Here is a 9,276-nt window from a genome sequence, read left to right as displayed (position 1 = left end):
CTATGATATCGAAACTGTTTGAAAAAATACTCCTGACAAGGCTGAAACCCATCATCGAAGAAAGGAATATAATACCAAATCATCAGTTTGGGTTCAGAAAAAACCACTCCACGATAGACCAAGTACACAGAATTTCAGACGTGATTGAAAGAGCACTGGAAAGTAAGGAAGTATGCTCAGCCATCTTCCTTGATGTATCGCAGGCCTTTGACAGGGTATGGCACAATGGGCTAAAACATAAGCTAAATATGCTACTCCCACAAAAATACTCGAAACTATTGGCATCCTACATTTCGGACAGAGCCTTCAGAGCAAAACAAGAAGAAGCATTCACTGAAATAAAAAAAATCAGAGCAGGGGTGCCACAGGGAAGTGTCCTAGGACCTCTCCTGTACCTGATATACACCAGTGATTTACCCTACTCAGATCTTAATACTATAGCTACATTTGCAGACGATACCACTATATTAGCGGTAGGAAAAACCCATGAGGAAGCCGCCATTAAACTGCAAACATCAGTTACACAAATATATGATGGGACCAAAAGATGGCATATCAAACTAAACAAGACCAAGTCTGTACACATTAATTTCACAAATAAAACTAACCAGTATGTGCCAATTCACTTAAATAATGCTCAGATCCTTTAGGCAAACTCACCAAAGTATCTGGGCATAACATTGGATGCAAGACTGCGGTGGAAAGCCCATGTTAAGAAAAAAAGGAAGAGCTCGATATCAGATATAGAAAAATGTGCTGGCTACTGGGTAGGCACTCTAGACTATCAACCTACAACTTACAGCTCTGGGGTTGTGCTAGCAAGAGTAACATCCTAATTATCCAGAGATTCCAGAATAAAGTACCGAGAAAAATTCTTAATGCGCCTTGGTACATGAGGAATAGTGATATTAATCGAGACCTTCAGATGGATACTGTTGCCCAGACTATCACAAGATTTGCAAGGAGTCACGAACAACGGCTTCATCAACACGGGAATGTCGAGGCAATTCAGCTCCTCGACAATACTAACCTGACAAGAAGACTTAAGAGGGCAAAGCCTTTTGAGCTATGTGAGTGACTATGTCAGTGCAGAAGCAGAACATTGTGCGGTTTTCTGCTACACGGTAATTAGTGTAGCTATGTCACTAGATCACCAGACTCTAAGGTACACTAGTGAGTAGGACTTTAGTTTGAAACTTTATCCATAGTTAAGTTAGGTTAGAACTGAATTACTCATTGATCAACTTTGATCAGAGCGTAATGATAGTAAATATCCTACGGGGAGTTATAAAAAAAAAACTCCTGAGCATAACAACGAATAAAGCCGAAAGCACTCGTCCCTGTCCGAATGCAGTAGACAAACTAAGGGGTGATTTTAAATGAGTTAAAGATGAAAATTAAATTTTGCCCAGATTTTTGAAATTAGCTCCAATTTTATACAAACATTTGAAATTAATAAATCGGGCAAACCATTGCAGATCACTTACAAGCAAAGACGAATTTATCAGCATCAAAACTGTGACAAAAAAGCCCAAATCCATCTAAATACTACTAAGATACTAAAAGGAATCTCAAACAAGAATACTAAGCAACACATACAGAAAACAAACAAATTGCACTAAGAGTGATCAGGAGAATAAAACCCTGAGAATCCATTATACAATCCATTCAAATAATTTCTACACGAACGCAAACAAATGTCAATAGACCTGAGAAAAGTGGAAGGGTTTTATATGTAATATTATAGAATACGTTATAAAGTATAATGTTTCTGTGTTGGCAAATCACTCTCCATTAGGAACATGTTAGTTATCCCAGTTAAAACAAGCTTCTACTCAGCCGCGCATTTCACAAGCTAAATCAGAACAATTTTTAAAACAACCCTGTAATTTCCCATCATTTTTGCAAAATATGAAGCAAGAATATATCGCAGATACGGTCTAAATGAATAGAAATGTTCCTCTAAAAATATGAATCTAGAAGAAGCATCGTTCCGCCAGGATAAAATTCATTTTTACCGGGTAATGTTGCTGCTTCGGCATAGTCTAAACGACCATAAAAGAACACACAACAGATGTTACGAAAATATTTGAAATTCTGCTTGTACGTTACTTGTATTAAACGCGATCTCAGAAGAGCACAGAACAGGGCGGGTTATAGTTTTATGGTAATTCAGGTGTGTTTTCATGGTGGCTTCACGTTAAATTGTTATTCATTACGCGCCACTGTCGTAAAAACATGTGGGCCATACATAAAAAAATATTCTCCTTGCTATATGTTTTATGCGTTAATTCTTTGATTTTTAAAATTTTCACAACAACTGCAGCAGCTTGAAATGGCATACAAAATGAATTACACGTTTTCGGTTTGAATCTGATCACTGTAAAGAATCGGTGAATAATTTGCTTGTCTAAAAAGAAGCTCAATCCTGAAAGTGTTAGGCAAAGTAATCCCGATATGCAAATTTTATTCCCACTTACTCATTATTCTGCCCGTTTTCCATTCTTATACGTAAAATGTCTTGTGTGGTTTTTCAATTCTCTTAAATCGTTGAAATGTTCATAATTTACTCCGCATCAGGGTGAATTTTCCCGAGGCTCTAACTTCCCCAAACGGACTTTTAAGGAGTAGATTAATTCATTTTTAGCAGTTATCGCCAGCAGAAGAATTAATCCTAATAGAGATCTTCTCTTCAACATATAGGTTTTTAGTTCAACAGACCTGGATATGGTCAAAAGAAGAGTTCTGGGTGGTATTTATGTTCCTTGTCAGTGTTAATGTGAGCAAGAATTTCATTTAATTTCCTATAAAATTCAGAATCTAATGTCGATTCTCCAAACTAACCGTATTAAATTTCTGCCACAAGTTTGATTGTCGGTTAACACCGCAAAGGCAGCTAAAATGGAACAGAGATGTGCGCAATGTGTCTCGAGGTATTTAACTAAGGATTCCTCATTGTTAAAGCACTATTAAAGGCCTATTAATTTTCGGCGGGTTTTGATAAATTAGGGTCTGGGCGTTTCAGAAGCCTACAATGTGCGACAATGAATACCAACAATTAGGTACACATGACGTATAGACAAGAAGACATAAATTTCAGATCCCCTTCTAAACAAGAATGGCAGAAATCTAGTTTTTCTTACAAATGTTTACGATCATGTCATCACGATTTTATAAAGTTAAAATTGGCAGTTAAAAAAATACTTGGCTTTCTGTGATTTATTCTGTTTAACTTTTGCTAAAATTGGTATAAACAAAGTTTTAAAAATGTCTTTTTCAACAAATCAATGGATATGTTTTAAAACAATATTGATACTTTTCCCATTACTAAAAGTATAAAAGCGAAAAGCCTATTAAAATTTTGTTGTATGCACATTTATTTCCAGACAATTTTTTTCATACAGGGTGATGATCAAAATTGGCGTCATTACTTTTAAGGGGTAATAGGGGCTCACTTGGAAGGTACGAGAAAAATATTGAATTTTTTCCACAAAACTAAATCGTTTCGTGTCCGATAATGGACAAAATTAATACTCGAAATGCATACCAAAGCTTAAAGCAGCAACAACGATACACATAAAAACTGATGTTGGTGAAAAAATACATCGAAACGTATTTTGATTGATAAATAGAGACAATAAATGACCGAAACCCAGGAATGAATTTGATTTGGAATTGAAACACAGTCAGGAAAGTATATACTTAAAAGGAATGACGCCAATTTTGAATCACCCTGTATACTCGTGCACAGATGTTTTAGGAATGCTATCAAAAGAGTCACTACATATCCCGGAGCAGATATTAGATCAGACCATCAAACTTCTTGTTGCTGATATTGAACTACGCTTAAAAAATACCAACGACAAAAATTGAAAACAAATACTTTTAACTTCGTAAATGTAAAAATAAAACAATAATTTAATAACAACATGAAGCTTATCGACAAACAGCTAGAAGACCCAGAAGAACTGTGTTGCGAACTTAAGATCAAAGCCAGAGAAATCTGCACGAGTAATGAATATAAGAAAGACTTAATAAGGAATAATAAATTGATGACAGAAGATATCTTAAAGCTAATGGCACAGCGAAAACTAGCAAAAACAAATGACGCAAAGTACAGGTATCTACAGAAAAAAAATTAAAAAAAGATTAAGATCGCCAAAGAGAAATTGATAGGTGAAGAGTGCGAAGAAATGGAAAACATAATGTCCACCCATGATTTATTCAACATACATAAAATTGAAGAATATTTGTATGAGATCCAGGTGAGAGTGCAATTTGCAGTTTTATGTTTTGATGAAAGACCGCTGAAAACCTGCACCCAAAAAATTATTCAGCAGCTTAAAATTAGGCGCATTATTTAAAGAAACAAAGGGGGCTGATTTTCCTGAACAATATTTTATATCATCAGTCCCAAAAGATTTTAAATAACTGATATGGAAACCCAAAAATTCAGAAAATCCCTAAAAACCTCGGAACAGCACAGAATCAGATGGAATAATCCACCAACAATCAAGTTCTAATCATTTTCCTAGAAAATGCACAAAGCAATCAATATCCATAATTAGAACTTGCTTCTCTCTGGCCAAAATTCAATTCTGGTTTTTTTTAAATTGGAAAACCATCAGTCCATTATTTTCGCTTTCTATAAAGACAGAAAAACTTCGTAATCCTCACTTGGGAAACACAATTAAATCGAGATGAGCAGTTCTGCTTCAAAACCTAAAATGTAGATTTAGTAATTTTTTTTGCAAATAATAAGCATGCCAAGCGCTAACCAGCAGCTACATGAACAATTCACTATAAAACATATCTCTCTGGGAAATTGTCATAATTTGGGTCCTTTCTGACCGGTAGGTTTGGAGACTTTGGTTATTAAAACGTTTGCTGAACTACAGAAACTCATTAAAATTTATGATTAAAATTGTTTGTAAACTAAAACGTTGACGAACATCCGAGCTTTCTAATTAAATAATTTCTAGGTGGTGCATAGTCAACCTTGAGGACTTGCATACGGTTGAGTAAATTGTTTGTTTTTGACGAGAATGCGGCCAAATAATTTCCACTAAAGTAACTGCGGCTTGATATTTTCAATTAATGTAGTAAATAATTTCAATTAATCAACAGCTCGAACGGTTTCCCAATAAATACGGTGGGCGGCTTCTCCGCAACATTAAAAGCTTCACTAAATAATTACTACACTTCAAATCAGAAATGAGTTTCAAGGGATCGGATTTCTCAAAACAGATTTAACCAATTTCGAAGTTCCATTTACAAACATCGCATTCCAATAAAGCGCCGTGATATATCAAGTTCCGCTTGTAATTAGTAGAGCTTTAATTACGTTGAAGATTACTTAGGAGAGCAGTTGCCTTCATCCAATCCGGTTGCAAGTAACACATGTTGCGATTGTAGTACAATTGGACCTATATTAGGACGCGGATAGTTTAAACCGAACGTATAGGGGCTAATTCTGGCTCATCCAGTAATTATAAATAAAATAATCCTAAATTTTAAGGCGAAGTGACAACTTTTTCGGGTTTTTATGCATGTCTCTTTGTTTTTGGAAAAGGCCCATTGATCATCATTCCGGGTCTCAGTCGTTCAATCTTTTATTGTGTCTGATGAATTAACCTTAAAAATAAGCGCCAAGTAAAACCAAAAACAGGGCTGCTGTCTCGGTTGATGCAAAAGTTATGCAAAAATGCCCATTTATTTTTTATTGTTATTTAAAATGGTCACCATCTTTCACAGACAATTTCCACAATCTACCAACTTTGCATCTGTTGACAATTTTAAGAAAATCCCCTTTAAAACAGATTTTTGCCAGCTTCGAAAACATCGGTCTGAAATTTAATATTTCCCCAACTGCAATTTCCGTCTGAAAATTCCCATCTTCCAAAGTAAAGCAAATAGCAATTTAAAATTGTCCCCATATTTAAACGACATTTGGGTGTAAAGATCCTGAAAGTTTCATAAAAATCGCCCAGAGTCCTGATTTTTAACAGCTTGGTAAAAATAGGTTTGAAATTTTTTAAAGAAAATATCAGCTTGGTAAATGTAGGTTATAAAATAAAAGTTTTGGCCCAAATGCGCTGCTTCTTTAAAAATTTGTAATCCAAAATAAAGCAGGCAATAATTAGATAAATCATGCATAAAACTGAGTGTGTTCAACGCTATAAGTTATGTTACTCTTAAAATAGATTTTTGCCAGTTTAGAAAACGTCGGTCTGAAATTTGATATGTTCGCCAACTGCATTTTCTTTTTGAAAATTTCCATCTTCCAAATGCATATCAATCTGCAACTTGCGATTGTCCTCCTATTTAGAAGACACTTGGATTTAAACACGCTAAAAGTTTCGTAAAAATCGCCCAGATTCCTGATTTTTACCAACTTGGTAAATATAGGTTTCAACATTTTCAAATAAAATGGCAGGCTGACAATGGAAGGTTTCACTTAACTGCTAGGTCTATTTTTAAAGTTAACATTTTCCAGGCTAAAGCAAATGCGACTTGTAATTTTTGCGACAATTTGAAGATCCTCGACTCGAAAGATGCTGGAAGATGCATAAATATCACAAGCAATCCTGATTTATTTCCAGCTTGGTAAATGTCTGTTTTAAAATAAAATTTTTGACCCAAATGTGCCGATTCTTTAAAAATTTGCAATCCAAAATAAAGCAGGTAGGAATTAGACAAAACAAGCATTAAACTGAGTGTGTTCAACGCTATAAGCTATGTTGCCCTTAAAACAGATTTTTGCCGGCTTAGAAAACGTAGGTATGAAATTTTGTATTATCCCCAACTGCGGTTTCTCTTTGAAAATTCCCATCTTCCAAAGTAAATCAAACAGCAATCTAAAATTGCACCTATAAGAAGACACTTGGATCTAAACATGTTCAAAGTTTCTTAAAAATCGCCCAGATCCCCGATTATTTACAAGCTTGGTGATGATAGGTTTGAAAATTTTCAAAGAAAATAGCAGTCTGATAATGGAAGTTTTCACTCAACTGCTTTGTCTATTTGAAAAACGCAGATCTTTCAAGCTAAAGCAAGTAGCAACTTACAATTTGTACAACAATTTGAAGTTACTCTACTGGAAAGATCCGGGAAGTTGCATAAATATCACAAGCCATCTCGATTTATTTCCAGCTTGGTAAATGTCGGTTTTGAAATAAACTTTTTGGGCCAAATGCGCCGATTCTTTAACAATTTGTAATCCAAAATAAAGCAGGTAGGAATTAGACAAAACAAGCATGAAACTGAGTGTGTTCAACGCTATAAGCTATGTTGCCCTTAAAACAGAGTTTTGCCAGCTTAGAAAACTTCTGTCTGAAATTTGATGTTTTTCCCAACTGCGATTTCTCTTTGAAAATTTGCATCTTCCAAAGCAAGGCAAACAGTTGTATCAAATTGTCCTCAAATTTAGAAGAAACTTGGATCTAAAGATGCACAAGTTACATAAAAGTCGTCCAGATTCCTGATTATTACCAGCTTGATAAAAATAGGTTTCAAAATGTTTAAATAAAATGGCAGTTTGATAATGGAACCTTACACTCTATTGCTCTCTCTAATTGAAAATTTCACATCTTCCAAGCTAAAGCAAGTAGCAACTTGTAATTATTACGCCATTTTGAAGACACTCGACTCTATGTTACCCTTAAAATATTTTTTTCCAGCTTAGAAAACATCGGTCTGGAATCTGATATTTTCCCAACTGCATTTTCTTTTTGAAAATTTTCTTCTTCCAAAGCGTAGCAATCTGCAACTTGAATTTGTCCTCGTATTTAGAAGACACTTGGAGTTCAAAATGCTAAAAGTTTCATAAAAATCGCCCAGACTCCTGCTTTTTTCCCAGCTTGGTAAGCAAAGGTTTGAAAATTTTTAAAGAAAATAGCACTCTGATAATGGAAGTTTTGATTCAATTGCTAGGTCTATTTTAAAAATTATCATCTTCCAGGCTAACGCAAATGCAACTTGTAATTTTTACGACAATTTGAACATCCTAGATTCGAGATGCTGGAAGATGCATAAATATCGCAAGCAATCCTGATTTATTTCTAGCTTGGTAAATGTCGGTTTTAAAATAAAAGTTTTGGCCCAAATGCGCCAATTCTTTGAAGCTTTCTATTCCAAAGCACGTAAGAACCAGATAAAACAGAAACGAAATTGAGTGTGAAAATTAGAATAAAAAACTCTTTGCCCCCTTATAAGGGCAAAATGATCTTGTTGATTTTAAACTTAAAGTCCTTTCTAGTTCTCCGTCATAAATTTTTTAAAGTTGTTCAACGATAGTCTGATTTCCGAAGACTAATTCCTACTTTTTTCCTAAAAACATACAGGGTGCTCCAATTAAAACAAAATAGTTTTTCGAAAATATTCGAATGCGCCAATCGGGCTGCTTAAATATACTCACATAACGTGTATTTTATGGTTCATCATTTTAACCCTCCAGCGCGCGCGCCTTTTAAACTCTCACGAGCGGGCGCGCCGCGGCTATTGCACCGCAAATGCTTTTCTTAAAAAAAAAACGTCGTTTACTACTTTAAAATGTATTTAATAAGTGAAATTAAAGCAAGTAACCAAAAATAGATGCAATTCTACAAATAATACTTGAAAAAATGCTAACAAAATTAAATGTATATGTAAAAAATCTAAAAATAAAAATCTGAAGTACATATCACTGTTTTTTCCAATAAAAAATTGATAATCTTTGTCTGTTCCCGTGGTTCAAATTCTGCTTCTCCTTCATCTGCTTATTGTTCGGAATCACTACTATAAACGTTACTTTCAGTAACTTCTGGCTCCTGGTCTGAATCGCTGTCAAAATTGTCATCAATTACGTGACTTCTGTTCACGTTAATGTTCTATTGTAGATCTTATTCTGCTTATCTTGTAATTATCTCACCACCTATGGCAACAATTTTTCTAATTCGTCTGGACTCCATTTTTTTTCGACCTCTAACAAAAATTTAAAAATCTATATACAATTTTTTACCTTAAACGACATACATCTACAATACTTCACCATAAAGAATCAAACACGATAAATGTGTATCAACATATGCTCAATTTGTAACAAAAAACTCCATAAATACAGGGTGATTCAAAATTGGCGTCATTCTTCTGGAGGTGTTGTCTGGCGCTATTATAAGAGTACAAAAAAAATAGTGAAATAATAGAAATACGGCAGCAATGTTTTTCAAGGTAATCTGCCTAATTAACATTGCGCAAATACCTGTGGCTTCGTAATTATTTAAAACTCCGGTAACCATG

At 34.6% G+C, this 9,276-nt stretch overlaps 1 long non-coding RNA gene across 1 annotated transcript; it reads right to left on the bottom strand.

Moving 5' to 3' along the window:
- Positions 1-8,536: 8,536 nt before the first annotated feature.
- Positions 8,537-9,134, bottom strand: LOC125502504. The gene is made up of 2 exons (XR_007280264.1): positions 9,013-9,134; positions 8,537-8,961 (listed from the first exon to the last, which is right to left on the bottom strand). It is a non-coding gene; the product is annotated as an uncharacterized LOC125502504 (long non-coding RNA).
- Positions 9,135-9,276: the final 142 nt, after the last annotated feature.

The sequence above is a fragment of the Dendroctonus ponderosae genome, unplaced genomic scaffold (assembly GCF_020466585.1).
Source record: "Dendroctonus ponderosae isolate FM_Combo_2020 unplaced genomic scaffold, Dpon_F_20191213v2 Dpon_F_20191213_1, whole genome shotgun sequence".
In the NCBI taxonomy this organism is placed as follows: domain Eukaryota; kingdom Metazoa; phylum Arthropoda; class Insecta; order Coleoptera; family Curculionidae; genus Dendroctonus; species Dendroctonus ponderosae.
This window is presented reverse-complemented; position numbering and strand designations above follow the sequence as displayed.